The sequence below is a fragment of the Cervus canadensis genome, chromosome 15 (genome assembly GCF_019320065.1).
Source record: "Cervus canadensis isolate Bull #8, Minnesota chromosome 15, ASM1932006v1, whole genome shotgun sequence".
NCBI classification, from domain to species: domain Eukaryota; kingdom Metazoa; phylum Chordata; class Mammalia; order Artiodactyla; family Cervidae; genus Cervus; species Cervus canadensis.
The window spans coordinates 2,219,079-2,244,975 of NC_057400.1; the positions used below are offsets into that span (position 1 = coordinate 2,219,079).

At 40.0% G+C, this 25,897-nt stretch overlaps 1 protein-coding gene across 2 annotated transcripts in view; it reads right to left on the minus strand.

Moving 5' to 3' along the window:
* The window catches only part of CNTNAP5 (contactin associated protein family member 5), a 995,095-nt gene that overhangs the window by 69,283 nt on the left and 899,915 nt on the right, over window positions 1-25,897 (minus strand). The window lies entirely within an intron of this gene.

A 25,897-nucleotide genomic window follows, 5' to 3' on the forward strand; every position in this document is an offset into this window, starting at 1 on the left:
AAAGAAAAACATTAGAAATTAGAATTAAAAGTAGACCGATATAATGTAAAAAATGATCAGATTGCTTTTTAATTGATCATGGCTGTTTTCTAGTGACCTAGGCCATAATCCTTTCATCATTCACATTTTTAAAAGGTACTATATATGTCATGACTGCAGCATCCCAGTCCATATTAAAACTCCTGAGTATAGATGAAATATGCATGTGTGTATGTGTGTGTGTGTCTGTGTGTGTGTGAGTGTGTGTTATCAGAAACCAAAATAATTTGATTGCGAAGATTTTAATAAGATTGTCCACACCCTCTTCAGTTTCTACCACTTCCTAGAACTCCTTTTCTTCCTAATTGCCTTCGTGGAATTTCAGAATATGTAATGTGAAATAAGATTGTAATCTAAGGCAGAGTAGGTGAGAGCAATCTGGAGCAGTGAGGTCATTACCCAAAAGGGTCAGCCAACAGAAGAAGCTCCCTACAGTTAGTCCTGATTCCTCCTCTACCTTTGGTTCTGATTATCATAGATTTTCACTTGGGGGCTTATTTTCTCATTTAAAAATTAATAATAGCTCCCTGAGAGTGAAAGTCGCCCAGTCCTGTCTGACTCTTTGTGACCTTATAGACTGTGGCCTGCCAGACTCCTCTGTCCATGGGATTCTCCCTGCAAGAATACTGGAGTGGGTAGCCATTCCCTCTCAGGGATCAAACTCGGGTCTCCTACATTGCAAGCATATTATTTACCATCTGAGATACCAGGGAAGCCAAAGAGGACTGAGGTGACTATATGAAGTGAAATGTGAGTCACTCAGTCATGTCCAACTCTTTGCGACCCCATGGACTGCAGTCCTACAGGCTCCACTGTGCAAGGAATTCTCCAGGCAAGAATACTGGAGTGGGTTGCCATTCCCTTCCCCAGGGGATCTTCCTGACCCAGGAATCGAACCTGTATCTCCTGCATTGCATGCAGATTCTTTACCTTCTGAGCCACCAGGCACCATGTAGGAAGCCCTAATAGCTCCCTAGAAATAGCATATTTGGTGCTGAGAGGCGCCTTCACCTGGGGCAAGGGGCTGGCCTGTGGTAGGGAAAGGGACCCCCTTATAAACTAGTGGGCTGTTCCCTAGCTAGCTGTTTCTAAGAACTTGGGTTTTTAATACTATTTAATGCAATGTAATATATAACATATAAATATGTTCCTACTATATAATGCATAAATTTTCTATATATTATATAAATATATATATAATATAACATATAAATTTTACATAATATATAATATAATATAATATATAATTCAATCCAATCAAGTAAACCAGCATGTGGTGTTTATGTGTCAGGCATGGTAGTAAGGCACACACTCCTTGTAGTTATTTGGGATTCTTACCACCCCACTGAGCGGGTCATTCATACGCACTTTCTGCACACATCTATCTATTTTAGAAATCACTTCCGCTTTACACATCTTCACTAACACTTGCCTAGGAACCATCCATCTGAGACGTTAATCATCTCAACTGGGACCCCGTCAAAGTATTTACTCTGAAGCCTCCCCAACACTCCAATTTAGGTCTAAAACACCTCAACCATTTCTTAGAGCCATGCACGTACTGATCTCACCTTCTTAGGAGGTTTTGATGCAGTCAGTGCCTCCCAAAGCGCCCTAAGAAGATATCCTGAAACCTCTTGCTAACTCGTCTTCACACAACTCCTAGGAGGATAAACTCAATTCAAGACTTTTCAAAAATAAGCTGCAAGGCTGACTTGCAGTCTTACAGGAGGCACTGGGGTGAGATGGAAATGGTTGGGACCAGAAGTCCATTCGTCACCTTCCTCTTAGCATCATGTTCAACTGCCTGGTCAATGAGCAAAGAGACACGTGTCTCCTTCCAGCTCCTCCGGTGGTGTCACGAGGTTACTGACACCTTCTTGGATGGCACTGCCCTGGACCCAAAAAGTTCACTGCTCTTAAGCCCTCTTTTACCTAACTTATATGCTTCATCTTTCTGCTTTCATTTTCCTCCTCAGTGTCTCCCATCCCTACCTTTGCTTCCAAAAGTGTTTAACATAATGGTAATCATTGCAAGTGTAGAGGCCCTTAGACAGGGAACTGACTGAGGGAAGATGCTCTGAATCTAATAAATGAAAAAACAAACAAAAAAAGGATTCTCTTTGGCAGCAACCTAAATGTCCATCAACAAAGGAATTGGTAAAGAAGATGTGGTACATATATACAATGGAACTCAGCCACTAAAAAGAATGAAATAAGACCATTTGCGGCAACATAGATGGACCTAGAAATTGTCATGCTGAGTGAAGTCAGAAACAGAAATAACTTATGACATTCTGGTGTATGTGGAATCTAAAAATAAATTATACCAATAAACTTATTTATAAAACAGACTCACAGATTAAGAGAAAGAACTTATGATTCTCAAGGAGGAAGGATGGGGGGAAGGGATAATTAGGGAGTTTGGGATGGACATGTACATACTGCTATATTTAAAATGGATAACCAACAAGGGCCTAGTGTGGAGCACATGAAACTCTGCTCAGTATTATGTGGGAACCTGGCTGGGAGGGGAGTTTGGGGGAGAATGGATGCATGTGTATGTATGGCTGAGTCTCTGCCGTTCACCTGAAACTATCACAATAATGTTAATCAGTTTTACTCCAATACAAAATTTAAAAAAAAATTAAAGGATTGCCTTAGTCAGGTGTTCACTACAATTTATCTAGGGAAATATATCCCCTTTTACATGGTCTCACTTTTTTTTTTTTTTTCTGTTAGTATTTGTTGACATTGCTACATTATAAATAGCATGCATTTACCTGTGTGTGTGTGTGGATATGGGCTGAAATAAGATGTTCAAAGTATAATAAGGAAATGAAATTGATTTGAGTCTCAGGGCTTTTCCAAATATGCTTCTGGAATAAACATACGTATAATGGAATGACCTTTGATCACCAGCAAGTATGCTGTAAAATTTCATTGCATCTTATTAATATTGGAACATTCTAGCTGTATATGCCTTCACTCTTTTTATGTCTCCAGGCAAAATTCATATCATTATTTTTAGAATTATACAAGTATTATCAATCTCATTTTAAAAATGTTGGAGAGAAATCAATGATCACAAAAAATGTGTTTAAATACAATGATAAAGAATCTAGTTTAAATCAAAGAGGATGTAGACATATTATATTAAACATTCTTGCTACTTTCTGGACAGTCACTATCCCTTGGCTTCTATCATTCTTGAGTTTTTTGCATAAGACTCCTCTTTCATCTAGAACTTTTTTTTTGTTCCTTCCTCCATATGACAGGTGAACGAACAGAGGTGCAGAAAGGTGAATAAATTTTCATCATTTATAGTAAGTGACTGACTCAGATTTAGAAATGAAATTGAGTTAGTTTCTAAAGAGCATGGTTTCCCCATGGAACACAAAGGTCCCACGTATTCATCTCAGCCAAGGATAGGTCTTGCGTTCCAAACTTTCCCATCAGGTTGCTTCCTACTCAAGCTCCAACATGAGGCATTTGGCCACCTCTCCCAGGAAGCCTTCTCTGGCTTTTCTAGGCTGCCCTCTTCGGCTCCTGTGGGGCCTGTGCTGACCTCTGTGCTGCCCGTTTACTTGCCCATGTTTTCCTTCCTTCCTTGCCTCTCTCCCTCCCTTGCTCCCTTCCTTCCTTTCATTCCTTTTTAAACTACACAAACTACTGTCTCAAATTCTGAAGGCTAGAAGCTTGAAATGTTCTCTCAAAGGATCTAGGCTAGGATTCTTCCTTGCTTCTTCTTAGCATTTGGTGGATACCTCCATTCCTTGCCTTGAAGATGCTTTATTCCAATCTCCCTCTTTCCCTCACATGGCTCCTATCTGTGTGCATTAGATGGAATGCCATGAAAAGCTACTCTAATACTGTACAAGGATGATTCTGCTCTTTTTTAGCCACCGATCTACTATTTATATTCTTCTTGACAATCACCTACTTGTGAGAATGTGAAAATTATGGACTAGAAATTCGAAATTTGAAAAATCCAACTATTATCTGGTTCATCATCTTGAGTTGGGCCTCAGGATCAAGACTCTCACACCTCAGTTTCTTCAAGAACAACATTTTGTAGTTTGCTTGTTCCCACTTAGCTGGTTTTCCTACGCTAATCCGTCTTCCATACTGTCGTTAGTGTGACGACTCTAACACAGGCTCACTTGGCCATGTGGTTCTACTCCAAGATTAATTTTACAGGATACATTCCAAGTGTGCAGCCTGACATGCAAAGCCTTCTTCTTACCTTTTCAACTTTATCAACACATACTTTCCATAACTGAATCATATCTGAACTAACAGAATGCCTCCAAATAATGCTCCTTCCTGATTTTGTGCATTTTATTTCTTCATCTGAAACTGCCCCTGCCTTCTTACCTGTATGCCAACCCCTTCTCATTTATTAAGACTCAACTCATATGACCCAGGTCTCCACTTTCCTTCAAGACAGGTATGAGCTTTCCTTCTCGTATTCTCACTGTGCTCATTTTTGGTAACATTCTCACTGTATCAAGCTTCACTTGTCTTTCCCTTGAATTTAAGCTTCTCCCAGAAGAATAGATGCTTATTCATCTTTGTGTCTACAGAGAAGAGCACAGAGCCTGCTATCTTAAGTCACCAGAAGACATTTGTTGAAAAAAATAGGCACTCTGTAGAATGTTATTATCACTTCGTCAAAATTATAAACTAGCAGTTATTCAATGTCTACTCTGCATCAGACACAAAATTAACAAATAGTTATAATGTTACAGTTATGTTTTTAGGGGATTTGTTATATAGCTAAAGGGGACAAAATCAAGGTCATACTTTCCTGCTTATATGCCAACCATGCATTAGAACTTGAATTTGGTACTAAAGACTTTTTTCCCCAAAACTTCTCAGATTAGAGAGAGCAAAATTTCAGTGAGGTAAAATCTCTGCAAATAAATAGTAATGATAAAAGCAATTATTATGAAATTCATAGTGAAATGATTCAAACTCAGGAGGACAGAACATCAATGTGTATATTCCTTCCACTGTATCATGTTGCCTTCAAAGACATGTTTGCTCAAGTAGACAAGTGAGTTGATGAATAGACAGATGTATGGTTGGGTGAAGGGAAAAGGGGGTGATTATTTACAGACAATAGAGATACACGTTTTGTGAATTCCAATAATGAGCAGTTATAAGAACTGAGGTAATGACAAAGAGTCTTCACAGAAAGAGATTTGTTGAAGAAGGTAGAACTGAATTAGGCAAAAAGAAAAAGAACAGTACTATGCTTACGCAGCTATAGAGATATAAGCAGAGCAATGTGACTGATCTTTACCATGATTTGAATAGAACCAACCAGTGGCCAATATGGCTGATAAGGATCTTGATAGACAGTCGCCCAACTGATCTTCTCATTTTGAAATAGAAACACTAAGACTCTCAAATACAAGTATAGCTTGGAAGAGGGTGGTAACAAAGAGAAAGTCACGAGGAGAAGCCTTGTACTAGAAGGGCAAGGGGTTTGAACTTCTTGTAAAGAAGGATCCCGCAAGGCGCTAAACACATGCCTGACTGGGCTGACCTACACAAAGTGATGGCTTAAGAAGACTGGCCTGGGTACCCATGGCCACGTCAGACCTAAAAGGGAAGATGGAGGGCCTCCTGGCGGCTCAGTGGTAAAAAGCCCACCTGCCAATGCAGGAGACTCGGGTTTGATCTCTCACGCGGGAGGATCCCACGTGCTGCGGAGCAGCTAAGCCCATCCACCACCACTACTGAGCCAGTGCTCTAGGGCCTGGGAGCTGAAACCACTGAAGCTTGCATGCCTAGAGCCTGTGCCCCACAGAGAGAGAAGCCCCAGCAGTGAGACGCCTGCACACCACATCTGGAGAGTAGCCCCCAGGAGCCACAGCTAGGGAACAAAGACGCACACAGCCAAAAGTAAATAAATTAATAAAGACAGAAGAGACGATGAAACCACCAGTTCTCACAAACATCAAAACAAAAACTATTGAAGGTGCTCGACTGCTGATACGGAACAGGAATCCATAGTAACACTGCTGTTAATATCACAGGCCAGTTTCTTGCTTTCTCATTTCACTTTGATAGAAGGAGCTCTTCTACACGTTGATTGCTGTCCAAGCCTTAGCATTCCATATCAACTACAGACATATGCACCTTTCTGTGCAGCTTTTAGTGTCTACTAACCAGGCCACTCTTACTGATTAGCTTCTCTTTTATCTTCACTGCCCTTCTTAGTGGTAGGTAAGGCAATTATTTCAGTTCAGTTCAGTCACTCAGTTTTGTCTGACTCTTTGTGACCCCACAGACTGCAGCACGCCAGGCCTCCCTGTCCATGACCAACTCCCAGAGCTTACTCAAACTCATGTCCATTGAGTTGGTGATGCCATCCAACCATCTCATCCTCTGTCGTCCCCTTCCCCTCCTGCCTTCAATCTTTTCCAGCATCAGGGTCTTTTGTAATGAGTCTGTTTCTTTGCATCAGATGGCCAAATTATTGGAGCTTCAGCTTCAGCATCAGTCCTTCCAATGAATATTCAGGACTGATTTCCTTTAGGATGGACTGGTTGGATCTCCTTGCAGTCCAAGGGACTCTCAAGAGTCTTTTCCAACACCACAGTTCAAAAGCATCAATTCTTTGGCACTCTGCTTTCTTTATAGTCCAACTACTACATTCATACACGGCTACTGTAAAAAAGCTTTGACTAGATGGACCTTTATTGGCAAAGTAATGTCTCTGCTTTTTAATATGCTGTCTAGGTTGGTTATAGCTTTTCTTCCACTGAGAAAGCATCTTTTAATTCCATGGCTGCAGTCACCATCTGCAATGATTTTGGAGCCAAAAAAAAAAAAAAAAAAAAAAACCTCTCTCACTGTTTCCATTGTTTCCCCATCTATTTGCCCATGAAGTGATGGGACCAGATGCCATGATGTTAGTTTTCTGAATGTTGAGTTTTAAGCCAGCTTTTTCAGTTTCCTCTTTCACTTTCATAATGAGGCTTTTTAGTTCTTCTTCACTTTCTATCATAAGGGTGGTGTCATCTGCATATCTGAGGTTATTGCTATTTCTCCTGGCAATCTTGATTCCAGCTTGTGTTTCATCCAGCCTGATGGATTTCACATGATGTATTCTGCATATAAGTTAAATAAGCAGGGTGACAATATCCAGTTTTATCATGCTCCTTTCCCAATTTGGAACCAGTCTGTTGTTCTATGTCCAGTTCTAACTGTTGCTTCCTGACCTGCATACGGATTTCTCAGGAGGCAGTTCAGGTGGTCTGGTATTCCCATGTCTTGAAGAATTTTCCAGTTTGTTGTGATCCACACAGTCAAAGGCTATGGCATAGTCAATAAAGCAGAAGTAGATGTTTTTCTGGAACTCTCTTGCTTTTTTAATGATTCAGCAGATGCTTAGAATTTGATCTCTGGTTCCCCTGCCTTTTCTAAATCAATCTTGAACATCTGGAAGTTCATGGTTCATGTACTGTTGAAGCCTGGCTTGGAGAATTTTGAGCATTACTTTGCTAGCGTGTGAGATTAGTGCAATTGTGTAGTAATTTGCACATTCTTTGGCATTTCCTGTCCTTGGGATTGGAATGAAAACTGACCTTTTCCAGTCCTGTGGCCACTGCTGAGTTTTCCAAATTTGCTGGCATTCTGAGTGCAGCACTTTCACAGCATCATCTCTTAGGATTTGAAATAGCTCAACTGGAATTCTATCACCTCCACTAGCTTTGTTTGTAGTGATGCTTCCTAAGGCCCCCTTGACTTCGCATTCCAGAATGTCTGGCTCTAGGAGGCACTTATTTACTTAGTGGTAAATAAGAAGGACTCCTAGGTCAAGGCTCTAGGAGTCCTTTTTTCATTCATTTCCTCTATGAGCTACATATGCTACATATGCCACACATTTAAGTCATCAGCAGCTCTCTGGTCTCTATAAAGTAAACCCTGTGTCTCTGTACCTCTTCCCAGCTCAACCACCATGCCCTCATCGTTCCCTCATCATCTCTCACCAGGACCATTGCAATGCATCTGAGCGCACTTCTCAGATTCGAGTCTTAGCCCTTTTCCCTCAAGCTCATCCATTCTTCATTGTGCAGCCAATATAAGCTTTCTGAAATATTTATCTGATGTTGCTAATTAAAATGTTTTAATGATACCCCAGTGCACTTAGAATAAAATCCAAATTCTTTCTCGTAGATCCTATATAACCTTATTTCATTCTACATTTGCCCTCATTCACTAAACTCAAGCTAATGCATGCCCATATTATGCTCCCATAATGTGCCGAGTCCACTCCTGTCTTAGAATCTTTACATCTGCTTTCTCTTCAACCTGAAATGTTCCTCTTACAGATATCTTCCAGGAATCCTCTCCTCATTCATGGGCTAACTCCATGCAGTGATGACTTCTGTAGCCATGTACTCCTAACTCAATACCTCCATCTAAGAGTGTTTTCCAAACTGCGAGTCATGATTGACTAGTACATCATAGACTGAATAACAGAATTCAGTATCTGTTGTTACTAACTGAACACTCTCTAATTCCAATTACAAGCATTTCACTCTCTGAATACAATATTCTCCCTTCCATTTTCCCTTCATCTAATCCCCAGATTCCCATAATCTTTTTTTTAAATTTGTTTGTTTGTTTAATTGTACTTGATTTACATGTTGTGCTAGTTTTAGGTATACACAATGATTTAGTTCATATATATATACATATATAGATTATATATATGTATTCATTCTTCTTCAGATTCTTTTCCCTTGTATATTATTACAAGATATTGAGTGTGCTATCCAGTAAGCCCTTTTTGTTTATTTTATATAAAGTAGGATATATATGTTAAACCCAACTCCTAATTTATCCCTCCTGCCTTCCCCTTTGGTAATCATAAGATGGTTTTCTCTGTCTGTGAGTCTATAGGTTTTGTAAATAAGTTAATCTGTGTCATATTTTAGCTTCCATATATAAGTTATATCAGATGGTATTTGTCTTTTTCTGTCTTACTTCACTTTTAGTATGATAATCTCTAGGCTTACCCATGTTGCTGCAAATGGCATTATTTCATTCTTTGCTATGGTCGAATAATATTCCATTATAGTATATACCATATATTCTTTATCCATTCATCTGTTGATGGACTCTTAGGTTGCCTCTATGTCTTGGTTATTGTAAACAGTGCCATAATTGAATGCATGTGTCTTTCCAAATCAGAGTTTTCCCCAGATGTATGCCCAGGAATGGAATCACTTGATTATATTGTAACACATTAAAAAAATGGGCAGAAGATCTAAATAGACATCTCTAAATAAGAATACAGATAGCCAATAGGAACATGAAAAAAATTTTAACATCATTAATAATTAGAGAAAATGAAAATCAAAACTACAATGATGTGTCCCTTCACACCAGTCAGAATGGCCATCATCAAAAAATCTATAAATAAACGCTGGAGATGGTGTGGAAAGAGGGGAATCTTCTTGCACTGTTGTTGGACTGTAAATTGGTACAGCCACTCTAGAGAACCGTATGGCGTTTCCTTAAGAAACTAAAAACAGCATTATCATATATTCCACAGTGCTTGATAGAAGGATTAATCTCACCAACTGCTCAGGGCTCCTCAACCCCTTCAGGTCCTCTCTCCTCTCCTTACCCAACCCAAATTGCTGATCCATAACCGTGACTCTCCCCTCCTATAAACTCTCACCTCCCTTGGCCTACTCTTACTTCATGGAGAAGGTATTTGGTTGGCAGAACAATAATTGCTAAAAATGCCACCCTCACTCTATCTCTCCAAGGTTCAGCTGGCAGAAAAATGTATAAACCCTGCGAACTGCTCATGAGCCGCTTTAAGTTGTCCACGACCAGCTTCACGTGGGGCTTTCTTGTGTTCTCCCAACCTCATCGTATTTCCTAGGTCCACTGACCTACTGGCTCAGAGAGCTACCGAACGGCATTTCATCTTTTCTCAAATCCCCAACTTACCTTCTCCTTCTCCCATCTCAGTTAATAACCTTGACTCCTGCTTCTCAAAGAAAACTGAAGCGATCGGAAGAAAACTCCCAGAAACTCCTGCCACCATATTGACTAACAGATCAATTTCTGAGCCTGTGTGGTTTCCCTACGTTTATAACTTGGATGAATTGTCCATGCTTTTACTTAAATGCATCCCTGCTTCACATTCTCCTGACCTGTTTGAAGACATCACTCAAGCAATATCCCCTTTCTTTACCATTTTTCTTCCTCTCTATGACATCATTCACATTAGCAAATTTTTCCAGATTTCAATGGACTAAAAAGAAACCTCTTCAACTTTCTTAACTTTAGCCATGGCCATATTTCTCTGGTCTCTTCTGTCTTACAAGGAAACCCCTGTAAGGCATCATGTTATACTTTCTGAATCCAATTCTTTTTTTCCATTTGCTCTTAAACTTCCTTTGGTAACATTTTACCCCAGAGACTCTGTGAAAATTTCTATTGCCCAAATCATCAATAACTTTCATGTTGTTAAATCTAATTTTCCATTCAGGATCTCCAATTTATTCTCACCAGCATTTTATCCAATCACTTTCTTCTCTTCTATAAAACTATTTGCTTGGCTTCCGGGACATGACTGTCTCCTAGTCATCTTCCCATTTCACTGGCTCCTCCTCCTCCCTCCCCATTTCTGAGTCCTTATTTCCTCCTTGACTCTTAATGTTGAAGTTTCAAAGTTTAGCCTGTGGACTTCTCTTCTCTATCAATACTCACTGCCTTGATAATTTTGTCCAGCATTATGGTTCCAAATACCATTTTTGTGGTTTCTTATGACTGTTGTAGCACATAGTTCTAGATGCTATAACTTGGACATCTAAGTATCATCAGGTCCATATTTCCACCAAATACTCTAGGGGAACGTCTCTCTTTTGTTTCCTATGAGTTTCTGGCAGCTCTTGGCACACCTTCATGCTTCTTGACTTGTAGCTGCATCATTCCCACAGTTGTCTCTCTTGTTATGTTATGTGGCCTTATTCCCTTGGTGTGTCTGTTTATGTGACTCAGTGTCTCTATATCCTTATCTCCCTCTTCTTATAAGGACATTGGTGATTGGATTTAGGTCCCACTCTAATACAGCATGACTTCACTTTAACCTTGTTTCCAATAAAGTTCACATTCTGACGTTCCAGCTAGACATCAATTGGGGGGTGGGGGTGGAAATCTGTTGAAGCCAGTATAGTATCTAACTACAGGCCACTTTCCAAATTCATATCTCCAGTTTGGTCATCTGCCCTCAACTTCAGACTCTTCTACTCAATCGTCCCTCTTCTTGTTTGGCTAACACGCACCTCAAATTTAATACACCCAAGACTGAACTCATGATCTCTTCTAAACCTGCTTCTTCTATGATTCTTCCCTACTTAAGCACTGACAATCCTATAAATTCAGGTGCTGAGCCAAAAAAAATCTTGGGTTCCTCTCTGGTGTCTTATGCCTTATGTCCAACAGGAATGCCAAAGTTTGATGCCCCACCCTCCAAAATAAACCTGAGTCTAACCACTTTTTTCATTCCTCACCAATTTCTCTATTGCTAATCCTCACCCCAGTCAGGCAGCATTTCTCATCCAGACTAATTCAATAGCCTCCTAACTACTCTTCTTGTCTTCTAACCCTCTGTATATTATTCTCCACAGAGCCTCTAGAGAAATCCCATCAATGCATAAATAAGACTGACCACTCCTCTGCTTGTTCAGTGGGCCCTCATCCTCCCCAGTTTAGTTTAGTAGACATCTTTTTTTTTTTTTCCTTTATTGAAGTTTAGTTGATTTACGACATTGTTTTAATTTCAGGCGCACAGCAAAGCAGTTAATATGTATATATGCATGTGCGCTACTCACTCAGCCGCGTCTGACTCTGCAGCCCCACGGACTGTAGCCCACCAGGCTCCTCCGTCCATGGAGTTCTCCCGGCACAAATACTGGAGTGGGGTGCCATGCTCTTCTCCAGGGCATATATGCCTGGAGAATATCATTATTGTAACAAAATTATATATAGTTCCCTATGCTATACAGTAGGTCTTTATTGTTTATTTATATGTAGTCTTGTGTATTTACTAATCCCTAACTCCTAGTTTATCCCTGTCCACTTTAGTAACCATAGTTTGTTTTCTTTTTTTTTTAATATAATTTTTTTAAAATTTTGATTGGAGGCTAATTACTTTACAATATTGTATTGGTTTTACCACACATTGACATGAATCCGCCATGGGTGTACATTTGTTCCCCATCCTGAACCCCTTCCCACCTCCCTCCCCATCTTTTCTCAGTCTGTGATTTTATTTCTGTCTTGTAAAGAAGTTCATTAGTATCTTTTTTTTTTTTTACATTTCTGCATAAAAGTGATATCATACCATCTTTGTCTTTCTCTGTATGGCTTATTTCACCCAGTATGATATTCTCTAGGCCCATCCAAGTTGCTGTAAACAGCATTATTCCATCCTGTTTACGGCTGAGTGATACTCTACTGTATATATGCAATACCATCTTCCTCTATTCATTTGTTGGCGAACATTTAGGTTGCTTTTATGTCTTGGCTATTGTAAATAATGCTGCTATGAACATAGGAGTGCATGTATCTTCAAATTAGAATTTTCATCTTTTCCACACATACGCTCAGATAGAAGGCAGTTTCCTTGCTGTTATTATAAGGTCCTAAGGCCTCATATTTGTTTTTTCAGTAGTCATGTATGGATGTGAGTATTGGATCATAAAGAAGGTTGAGTGCCAAAGGATTGATGCTTTCAAACTGTGAGGCTGGAGAAGACTCTGGAGAGTCCCTTGGACTGTAAGGAGATCAAACCAGTCAATCCTAAAGGAAATCAACCCTGAATATTTATTGGAAGGACTATTGCTGAAGCTGAAGCTCCAATACTTTAGCCACCTGATGCAAAGAGCAGGCTCATTAGAAAAGACCCTGATGCTGGGAAAGATTGAGGGCAGGAGGAGAAGAGGGCAACACAGGATGAGGATGAGATGACTAGCGAGCATCACCCACACAATGGACATGAATTTGAGCAAACTCTGGGAGACAGTGGAGAACAGTGGAGCTGGGTGTGCTCCAGTCCATGCAGTCATAGAGTCAGACACAACTTAGTGACTGAACAACAAGGCCTTATATTACCTCTCTCTCTCCTCATCAGTTACCACACTCCTCCTTGTCGCTGGATCCAGCCATGATGCTTTCCTTACCAGATCCTAGAGAACATGCACACCTCTGTTTCAGGACTTTGCATTCCCTATTTTCTCTGGAATGATCTCAGGGTATTCACAGGGCTCCTCCACCTACTGCCAAGTCCTTCATGTCTTTGCTTAAATAGAACTGGTTTCAAGAGCTCTTCTCTGATGGCCATGTTAAAAACTCCAAGATCCTTACCCCACTTAAACATATCTTTAATTCCTTTACTTTGCTCTTTTTTCCTAATAGAGCTTACCATCTTAGAATATTTTGCTTCTTGTTATATGTATTATTTACTATCTATAGCTTCCATTAGAATGAACGAGTGTGTGTGTGTGTGTTTATGTGTGTTCAGTTGCCCAGTTGTGTCTGAATCTTTGCGACCCCATAGACTGTAGCCCGCCAGGCTCCTCTGTCCATGGAATTTTCCAGGCAAGAATACTAGAGTGGGTTGATATTTCCTACTCCAGGGGATCTTCTCAACCCAGAAACTGTGCCTACGTCTCTTGCGTTTCCTGCATTGGCAGGAGGAGCCTTTACCACTGCACCATGAGCCACTACATACAGGGAAAACATTGTTTCAGACGTACAAACCCATGCTGGATCACTACGTAAGAACATTTCTTATTGCATATTTTGTCCAGGCATTGTTGGACAGTCCAGGTCTTTCAAATAGCTGTTTTGATAGTATTTATCACCAACCTACTCATTTATTAATTTTACATTTTAAAATTTGTTTAGTGATTTTCATTCCCCATTTAAATTGAAAGCTCCATGATAACAGAGTCTTACTTGTGTTTTTCCCTGGGATATTCTTTCCCTGGGATATAAGAAAAATGCCTGGCATATAGTTGGAGTCAATGAGGGTCAAAAAATATTTATTGAAGTCTTTATAGAATGAATAGGTAGTTTCAATGATATATGAAATATATTTCCTTTATCTCAAACATGCTTAATTATATATATACATATATGTATATATACATATACATATGTATATTTATAATGTATGCAATTATTTATGTATATATATGTATATATACATATGTATGCATATATATATAATGCAAGCAATTATTTATGGGTTGATAACAATAATTTTAAAAATTATAATTGTCTATAGCTATTGTCAGCTACTGTCATTCTTGTAATCAGTATCATTAGAATTTCATTTATTGCCCATTTTGTTCTAGGAATTGTCTTAAATGCTTTTGTCATATTTCAACTTTAAACCTCAGAAATACATCCTACATATTATTATGATTATGCTGATTGTACATATGAGGGCAATTTAGCTTGTCTAATCTAGTTATACATTTAAATTTCAGCCATTTCACACAGGCTTTTCTCCAGTCTAATTGTAATCTGCATTTCCCACCACCTCACAAGCGTGGAAGGGTAGTATCGACACTCTGCATCTCTTCCTTAGCACCCACCATATGAAGCTAAAGCCTTTTAATAAAGTTCATTTAGATGAAGGCATAATGTCTGTTTTTAATCCCACTTAGACTTCACAGAGAAAACATTTTTTAAAAAATCTGTGGCCATTCTGAAGCCAAACTCAGTTGTCCAGAGCATGTTGTCAAATCACTACAAGCACAATTGAATGCTAAATTTCATGAGATGTCTCCAAGCTGGAAAAAAAAAGAAACAAAAAACTTTTTTTTTTTCAATCTTCTTTGAAAAAGAGAAAGTTTGTACTTAGAAACTGCACACTCCATGGAAGATAAAGTCCATTTGCACAGCAAAGTTAAACATTATGGTTATTCTTCCCAAGTTTCTATCTTTGGCAAGGTGAGGACAGACTAGAACCCTAAAGAATCAGCCACCCTAAAAAAATATTCCTAGTTCTTTGATAATTTCTCATGAGTCAGTAATTGCAATGCACTGCAGCTTCTCAGATCCATTCAGCTACGATGATTTTCTACAGCTCAATTCATTCCTTATTCAAAAGCAACCTTGAAAACCCTCAGAGGAAGTAATAAACAGGTACTAAGTCTTCCAGCCTCTTTAGTGATGGGTTGCGGTTTACTTCATTCAGCGCTATTCTAAGCACCTTCATAAGCAACAATTATCTTCTTCTATTTCAGCCTTTCTGTTTGCGTTTGCACAAAATATTCCACAACCTCTTACCTTTAACTGAAAAGTTGTTTGCATAGAAAAAGAGCCCCATTAAAATGCAGACCAACCGCCCCTCTTCCACGGTATTCTGTCCAAACCCATCACTGTTTCTCTGCATCATGTAATGTCAGCCCTTTTTTCAGCCACAGAAAAATACACAAAATTATGAAATTAGGAGTTTAATTTTTCATTTATCAGTCGATATACATGAATGAAACCACACAAGTTCCTCTGGTTCGTGGTTGTTCTCTGAATTTCGTCTTCACGGCATGTGTAAAAGGCACACACCACAGGACATGATGGGAGAAACTGGCCGATGCGTTGTGTGCTTGGAGACTTCATCATGCTATACGGATCTGTTTTCCTTTCTTCTGAGACCCAATTAGAGCTCACTTCCCTTTAAAAACTCTCTCCCCTTATTTGTGTATGATTTACGGGGTTTGAAGGCAATAGTCATTAGAACTCGACATTGTAATTAGTTTTTAAAGTATTCGGGATAAGGCAGCTTTGTAAATTTTATGTCCCCTTTTTATGATCCAATTGCTTTTGAATATAGAAGCTTTTGATCACAACACTTACAATTTTACAATATTTGGAGCAAATGTTAGTTGTGTGTATTTTTGAACATTTTTTAAAAGTTTTTGAGCACCACAGATCCTGATGATATAAAGCAATGCCAATTCACAGAAATACTGGGTCACACTTTGTTATTTGTTTCCTGGGTGGGGAAAATGCTGCTAAGTCCACTACTTACCTGTAACAAGGGGCTCCTACTTATTTTTTTATACCTCCCCATGCCCAGTGCTGAACTCCCCAGAGCAGACCCTCCATCAATACATGGCAAAGATCCAAGCCCCTTGATGTAACAGGAACAGTGATAATGACACTGACCCAGAGAAGAAAGATTCAGCCTTTCTCCTGAGATGCACACAGCCTAGTATGCGACCCAGAACAAGAAGACCATTACAATACAGGGAGGAGAGATGCTGGAAAAGGATATATACATGGAAGAAAACTGAAAAATCACCAGAACCCTGCTAGGGGTGTTAAACCCTGGATCAGAGTCATGAAGAACACATAAAAGTTAGCCACTAGGATGAGAGGAAAGAAGGGGGTTTTCTAGAGGAAATAGAATGTCGAAGGCAGGGAAACGGAATGGACGACGGGCTGCAAGTCTATGTTGGGCGGAAGGCAGCTGTTACTATGGAGAATAAGTAGGAAGCGACACTAATATAGATTTGGGATGTGAAACATAATTGTGTCTTTTAAGAAAGCTACCCAGGTGGAGCTGGTGGTAAAGAACCCACCCGCCAATGCAGGAGACATAAGAGACATGGGTTCAATTCCTGGCCCTGGAAGATCCCCTGGAGGAGAGTACAGTAACCCACTCCAGCATACTTGCCTGAAGAATCCCACGGACAGAGGAGCCTGGCGGGCTCCAGTGCACAGGGCCACAAAGACTTGGACGCGACTAAAGCAACTTAACACACACCTAACACACGCCAGCTATCACCTCTACCAAGCCATGATTTTCAGCTCATCGTTTTGCTTTCTCCAAGTGATTTTTATAAAGTTAATTATAACAAGGACCTATTATATAACACAAGGGACCATAGTTGATGTTTGTAGTAACCTGTATGGGAAAAGAATCTAAAAAATAATTATCTATCTATCTTTATCTGAATCATTTTGCTATACACCTGAAACTAATAAGACATTGTAGATCAGCTATACTTCAATGTGGAAAAACAGTTCATTTCAAACATGCTGCTCTGGATGATTACTCAAATACATTTTCTAAGGCCATCATTCCAGGCAGTGGTGTGGGTGGTGATTTGTTCCAATGCATCTGTACCACAAGGAGTAGAGTCATACTGCTTTCAATAATCAATAAATAATGATAATAAAACTTTCAATAGTCTGAAAGTTATCCTTAGCATCTAACACCATGTGCACCACATAACAGAAGTGGCAAGGAAGCAACACTCAAAAACAAGCAGAAAAGTGGAGCATAAACTCAGGTTTCTGTTGCTGCTCTTACTGTTTTCAAGTTTAAAGAGGTGGCAAGTGTAGCATGGTCAGCGCGGTACCGCACTCTGAGCCTTTGTGGTTCCTGTTGTCTGCTGATCCCATGCTGACTGCCAAGTGCAAGGATTACAAAGCAGTTTAGTGCTAGCTTCAGGCACTTCCATAAATGAAAATATAAATGATGGTCAATTAGAGATGATTTCCTAAAGCATTTTCTAAAATCATTAACAAAGAGTGTAACTAGCTCGTGAATAACTTTAGGCACTTTTCACGATGCAAAGTCATCAAGATATAACTATAGAGCCCTGTTTAATGGCACAGAGACAAACAGATGGAGGTTTTCCTTGAGAGGCGGGGCTCCCCCAAGTTCGGCTTGTGGAGGCCCACCTGTTCTGAAGTGAGGGTCCTGTGCAGGCTGCCCCCCCCCCACCGCCCCCCGATCCCTTATTCTGATTCCACCGTTGGTCTTAGAAATGGAAATGTTCACTTGCATCTGAAAGATGCCCCTATGGACTGACTGCCTGGTGGATGACCTCATCACATCACAGTTCACTTCCCTTACATCACTCATGATTCTGAGTCCAGCTTTTTCTCATCTGTAAAATACGGAGGATTGATTATGTGGCCCTTATTCCGTCCCCAGGACCATCATTAGTGTTTGCTGTAGTTTTTCCTGTAGGCTTACTACATGACATCCACTGTCTCAGTAGCCAAAAAGATCACTTCTCTTTGGTTCATATGGAATATTTAAATCTTTTTTGAGAAGTTAAATTGAATAGTTAGGCTGCATATGTCCAAGTGCTAACTGGGAGACAGTGTGTATGTTAGTATGTTGTCAGAGAGGAGAGGGAAGATGTTGTTCTTTATTGTTATTTCAATCCTATTGTAACACATGTTCAGGAGGGAAGGAAGAATTGAGGAGAAAAATAGAAGATATTCTGGAATGCTGCTACTGTCTCTTCTCACTGTTTTATTTTAGATCAGCAAGCAAAAAATCACTCCTCACTCCACCAGCTTCCTATCTACCCCTAATCCACAGTATTGATTGGAGGAAGTTAATTAGGCTTGGAGACTTCCAGGTAGATTTTAACTTCCTTGACCCAGAGGAAAGGTCCCAGATTCTGTGGGAGCATAAAACAGGTAGAAAGGGATCCAGCTCACTGAAGGAGATTCCTCCACCCCAATATTCTCCAATGCCTGAGTCAGTGCATGACTTTTGTATGGACCACCCTCTCTCTACCATCCTCCTGTCCCTTCCTTCACTATTCCTGTGACAGTGTACCTCACCATGACCAAAGTTCCCTACCTATCCACATGAAAAAGCCTAATGCTTTTTGTATATTCTCCAATTTGATCTCAACAGTCCTATTGTTCTATCTCCACAAATCCCCTCCCAGTGTCTTACACTCCAGCCAAAAGGGGTTCATAACACTGCAAGCTTTCTTATATTTCTTTCACTATATATAGTGAGGGCTAAGGAGTCTGACGTGGGGCAGTCCATGAGGTTATGAAGGGTTAGACACAGCTTAGCAACTGAGCAAAATCAACACTTAAATACCTGCCAAATGAAAGAATGAATGCACTTCTGAAAACCTATGGATAAAAAGAAAACTAATGTGACTTTTTCACTAGGCCAAAAGAGTTTGTTCACTAATGGACAAGTTGAAATAGAGACAAGTGTGTTATTGTTGTTCTTGTTTTGTCTTTTTGAAGGAAGAGTAAAATGCAATTGCATTTGAGTTTCCCCACCATCTAGCAAAGATCTCCAGAGCATCCCAGCCTCTTCTTATCATGGACAATACATTCTAGTTCAGGTGAAAGGGGGCAGAATGCGAAGAACTGACGGGAAATTCAGTCCCGCATGTAGAGCTGGGCCAGGGTATTTGCTAGAGTGCTTTGTATACTGCAGGCTTCCTGGTGGCTCAGCCTGTAAAGACTCTGCCTGCAATGTGGGAGACCTGGGTTCAATCCCGAGGTTGAGAAGGTCCGCTGGAGAAAGAAATGGCTACCCACTCCAGCATTCTTGCCTGGAGCATCCCACAGACAGAGGAGCCTGGAGGGCTGCAGTCCATGGGGTCGCATGAGTCAGACATGACTGAGTGACTTTTCACTTTCACTTCTGTACACTTTGCCACTGAGTTTGGTTCATGGTGCAGAGGTTGGGGGGCCAGAAAAGGTGAAACTAAGCAGGGCCCTGTGGGGCTCACAGGCGCAAACCCCTTCTGTGTCCTTCAGGACTGTCTCTAAGTTCTGAAGGGAAAGTTGCTCAGTCATGTCCAACTGTGCTGAAGGGCAGATTCAAACGGTTGCTAATCAGGCCTCCCTGTCAACGGCTTTATTTTTCCATTTTCAGCCTCCATTTCTCTCTAAAAGTCCAGTCCCCACATTTCTTGCTGCTTGTTTGCTGTCTTTATCTTTTTAATTTATAAAATTTTAAAATTTTATTGAAGTACAGTTGTTTTATAATTGCTAATACCTGCTGTATAGCAAAGTGAAACAGTTATATATACATTATACACATATATTATACATATATATGAAAAGAATATATATATTCTTTTTCATGATTTATATTTTTCATGATTATTCTTTTTCATGGTTTATCACATGACACTGAATAGAGTTTCCAGTGTTATTCAGTAGGACTTTGCTTTTTATCCACCTTGTATATAAAATTTGTGTCTTCTAATCCCAGCCTCCCACTCTATCCCTCCACAAACCTTCCCCCCTGGGCAAACACAAGTCTGTTCTCTGTGTCTGTGAGTCTCTTTCTGTTTTGTAGCTATATTCATGTCATATTTTAAATTTAACATATAAGTCCTATCATAGGGTACCTACCTTTCTGATCTACTTCACACAGTATGATAATTTCTAGGCCCATGCCTGTTGCTGCACATGGCATTATTTTATTCTTTTTTATGGCTAGGTAATATTCCATTGTATATGTGTACTGCATCTTTATGCCATGATGATGGATATTTAAGTTGTTTCCATGTCTTGGTTATTAGAAATACGGCTGCTATGAACATAGGGGTCCGTGTATCTTTTTAAATTACATTTTGGTCTGGGTGTATGTCTAGGAGCATGATTGTTGGATTATATGGCAGCTCTATTTTTAATTTTTTGAGGAACCTCCCTACTATTTCCATAATGATTACAGGAATTTACATTCCCATCAACAGTACACAAGGGTTCCCTTTTCTCCACACCCTCTCCAGCATTTGTTATTTGTAGACTTTTAATGATGGCATTCTGACCAGTGTGAGGTGTTAATCTGCATTTGTTACCAAAATCTCAGCCTCACTGTACACAGGTGCCAAATCAAATCTGGGAGACAATGCTTTAGGTGAAGTAGAGGAGGACAGCGTTATTGCCTTGCCAGGCAAAGGCAGTCACACAGGGCTTCTGCCTCAGAAAGCTATGTGTGAGGGTTTTTATAACAGAGGATCAAAGGTAAGGTCTCTGACAAGATTAGGGTGTGAGTGAAGTCTGCACTCTCTTAATCTCATTTCCTAATCTCGGTGAGTTTCTCTGGTCCCTTTACTCTCCCCTCAGGTAATTTCTTAGCTCCTTCTCCCTTAATTAGCAACTGTTCAAATCCACAACGGAATATCCACTTGGAACTCATACAAGGTAATGTAGCCTGGAGTCTTGCCTACAAGAAATGGAGGACAGAAAGGCCTCCATGCCTGGGATCCCCACAGAGTCCCACTTGTCTTCACATTTCTCTAGTAATTAGTGATGATGAACACTAATGTGCCTGTTGAAGAAGATATTGCTTTATGGTCAATTAGAAATGTTGCCTTCAGGATCGTTCTTCAATTCTTCAGCTGCCCAGCTCAAAGACTGATTATCTGATTATCATGTTTGAGAATGATAACTTTGTTTTTTAACAAGATACCCCATAATCCTTCCAATGACAGAAGGTCACCCTTCTATGACATGGTGACCCAGATCGCATATTGAGTCTGTGTGCCTGTCAACATATTTTTTCAGAGGCAGAAAACAGCAGTAGGTATGATTACCTAGTCTGCCTTGGTCAGGTCCCAATACCTGTACCTGATATCAGGGAGGCCCTGGTCAAATCAAGTGACCACCCAGTACTCCCATCCTGAGTGTACAAAATGGGTATAATTATAGTATGTACTTCATGAAATTGAAGCTATATTAAATACTTCAAAAGTATGTGACATATAATGGTCATGCATGTTAATTATTAATTGCTATGACTGTTACTTTATTATTTAATCTCTCTGAAGCTACATTTGCAGGAATTCTATAAGGAAACAGGATAAAGAATCATCATCATCAGTATCATCATAAGTTGGCTTGGTTTGATCCTTTATGTCATCATTTTTACTGTCAAAAGTGAGTCTGAAAAGGGCATTCTTAAGGCAGTGCTATATTTAGAAATCTTATTTACATGTAGGGAAATTAGAAAGACAAGTGTGGCTGAACACTGAAGCAGCCCCTTGGAGAGCTAGTCTCATTACCGATTGAAACCAATTGAACATGAACAATCTTCTAGGTAGCCAGCAGCCTAGAGGCTTTTGAAAGACTAACCCTCATTGCAAGTTCAAATTTCTGCCTACTGAACGGGAAATTTTAGAACAGATGGTTTCCTGGGAGAAGCGGGTTTATAGAGAGAGTAACTGGTGGTTCTTACTTACTTACGGTTTTGTAGACAAAACTGTGCCTAAAATATTATACTTGCTACAGAATAATTTAATTTCATTTGAATTGCATGCTAAACCAAAAAATGCCCCAATAATTCTTCTACTGGTTTCCCAGGATGAAGGACTAAAAATAGAGCAAACTGTGAAACAAATAGGTCTATCCCATCTGCATGTTTCATCTAGATAGCTCCCTTCACTAGGAAAATAAATTAGTTATTTCAGCAAAAGATGAGATAAATAGTCACTGAAGTTCATCAAGCCAATAATTAACGCTGAGGTTGCAATATTGCGCTCCATGCTCTGTTTACGGTCTCTCCCCTCATCTTTATTGTTAATTAACAACAATTTCTGATAGCCAAACTCAGTATAGAGCCATGGTTTTCCTTCCAAAAGTCACTCTAAGCAACTTAATGTCATCTATTCTGTTTTTGAAACTCAGTTATAGTGTAATTTTCTCTCAGATTCAAATTCCATTTGGGTAAAGTTCAACCTGTTAATAAACCACCATTCCTTCTTACAGAGGAAGAGAAATCAGATTCCATATATAAGTGATATCACACAGTATTTCTCTTTCTCTGACTGACTTCCTTCAGTATTTAGTATTATAATCTCTAGGTCCATCCAGGTTGCTACAAACGGCATTTATTGTATCTGTATGTCCAGGTTAACCACATATGTCCATTTTGTAGACTGTAAGTCTTCCTTTGGGTTGAGAGGGGTTCACTCCTGATGGGGTGAAAAGGCTTTTATATATAGAATGGATAAATAACAAGATCCTACTGCATAGCACAGAGAACTGTATTCAATATCCTGTGATAAATCAGAATGGAAAATAATATTTTAAAAAGTAGGCATATGTACAACTGCATCACTTTGCTGTAAAGGAGAAATGAACACAACATTGTAAACCAACCATAACTCAATAACAAATTGACAAAAAATGCTGAGAGAAGCATAAACTTAAACCTTGGGGATAAGTGTGTTCAAAATCAAAAGCATTATTTATTATTTGCAATTCTTATTTGCAAAGTGCTTTGAGCTCCCTGGGGAAAGCCAGAATACAAACACTGGGTACGTGTATAATTAATAACTCTTCAGTAGGGATTACGGCCTCTCTGAGTAAGAGTTATTTATACACTGACACAAAAAATAGTTAAACAATTTCCAAGCAACTTAAGGCATATTCCCCCGGGATGGAGGGAGAATTCATTTGTATTATAGAATGTTCAAGAATGTGGATGGGAGCTATCACACACATATCACATTTCAATCAGCTTTTATCCCAAGAGGTGTGACCATAGGACACGACTCCACTAGTTTTACTGGAGAACTGGTAGGAAGGAAAAGTAATAGTAAATATGCCAATAATCATCTCCCCGAAAAACTGTAAACCAAGCCAAGTGAATCACTATGTCCAGTCCCTCCTATGAATAGTAGGCAACATCTGTCTACAGCAGTGCACAAATGGACATGTGTGATTGACATTACAGATACAATAACGTCATCTGCAGCAGCATGGATAGACCTAGAGATTCTCATACTAAGTGAAGTGATTCAGACAGAGAAAGAACGCAATGTAATATCACTCATATGTGGAATCTAAAATATGACCCAAGTGAACCTATCTCTAAAACAGAACCATACTCATAGATAAAGAGACAAAATTGACATGACGTTAAAGTCTCCCTTATTGGTAACTATGTGTGCAATTTGGGGTACCAGATGGAGCTGCTTGGGCTTCCTGGATGGCTCGGTGGGTAAAGAATCTTTCTACAATCAGCAGACATAGGAGATGCAGGTTCAGTCCTTGGGTGAGGAAGATCCCTTGGAGAAGGAAATAGCAACCCACTCCAGCCAGCATTCTTGCCCGAAAAATCCCACGGACAGAGGAGCCTGGCAGACTACAGTCCAAAGAGTCGCAGAGTCGGGCGTGACTAAACGACTGAGCGCAGGCGGAAGCATGAGGGGCTGCTTAGCACACCCGTCCTCGGTCAGTGGGGACAGATGAGCCGGGCAGCCCCTACTGTGTGGGCTTGACAGGCCCCCTGACCTCTCTGCTACCTGGAGCAAGGTGAGAATACTATCTACTTGACAGACGTGTAAACTAAAGCATGCTTCAGCCATGCGCAGTCATAGACAGACAGTCAACAAATACTAGCTGTGTTTAGTATTCAGAAGCCAGACACCTAACATCACGCCTGGGGGCAGGGTTGTGCTAAATGCCACAGCAGGGCTTTTGCCTTTATGATTCAGACCTCGTGAGTACCACCCTGCCCTTTCTGGAGTGGGTCTGGATGTGGCCAGCCTGGAGGAGGCTCACCCCAGGTAGGCCCCTCTGAATTTTAGGTGCTTAGCTAGAGGTGTCGTGGGGGACATGCCGAGTTCTGCAGCCACCCTGGCAATTTGGCAGTGTATAAGTAAGGCCTTAACAATTGTACATGAATGTAGATTGAGCAGTTTCACAGATAGGAATTTATCTGGGACAATAATTGAGGCCCCAGAGATTAAGCAGTAAGTAAATAATCATAACATTAAAAAAAGTATAATATTAAGAATCAACCAAAATATCCAACAATAGGGAACTATGGACAAACTACATAATCTAACACAATTTATCTGCTAATATGTAACAACATGGAAAGATTGTATAAGATGATATTAAATGAAAATAATGCTAAAATAGTATGCATAATCTGATTACATTTGACTTAAAGAGCGATAGATTAAAGTCACTATTAATTATGTTCTGCATACTAGACACTGTGTTAAATGCTTTACCTACATTACCTTATTTAATCCTCACAATAACCCTTCAGAGCAGGTATTAGTTGTGAGTCATTTTAAAGATATCCTTACGGCAAATACAATAGAGAAAGGTGTTGAAGAGGCCCTGCTGGATTTGAAAGTGGTACCTTGAAGGCCATAGAGCATTGGAATCCACGGTTACAGATTTGCTCAGTTTCCTTGAGGTGATTTAGGAGAACCTGCTGTCCTGTTACTTACAGATTGCACCGTGCCAGTCCCTGCTTCCAGTGCCATTCAACAAGAAATATCTCCCGGCAGCTTGCAGAGGCCTGCTGCAAACCTCCCCTTTATAGCCTGGATATTTAAACACAAACTACCTCTCTCTGCATGAAACATCTGGCTAGGAAGCCTGTGCCTTAATTAGCCATTTCTCCCTGGGGATCTGTGCTCAGTAAATTCACTCTTCAGAGAAAGTACAGCTGGAGAGATGAAACCACAGAGTCCATTGTCTAAAAATTTGTCTTTAAGGGAAGCATCATTTATGAATGTGTGGAGAGGGGCGGGGGAGGAGCATCTGCTTGTATAAAGACACTAGGACCTCTGACTCCAGATTGACAGCCGCTCAGAGTTGAAGTCTGGGCCATCATGGGCAAGAACAAAGATTTCATTTTTTAATTTTTTTTTTGAACTTAATTTCTTTTAAGAACGTTTTACTTTTTTAAGTTGAAGTATAGTTAATCAACAATGATGTGTGAGTTTAAGGTGTACAGCGAAGTGATTCAGTTATAACATATCACGGTGGTGGCCATGTGTTTACTCACCAAGTCGTGTCTGACACTTGTGACCTCATGGACCATAGCCTGCCAGGCTCCTCTGTCCATGGGATTTCCCAGGTAAGAATACTGGAGTGAGCTGACATTGCCTTCTCCAGGGAATCTTCCCAATCCAGGATTGAACCCATATCTTCTCCATTGCAGGCTCTCTCTTACACTGCAGGTAGATTCTTTACCTCTGAGCCACCAGGGAAATCCTAAAAGATGATGTTAAAGTTCTGCACTCAATATGCCAGCAAATTTGGA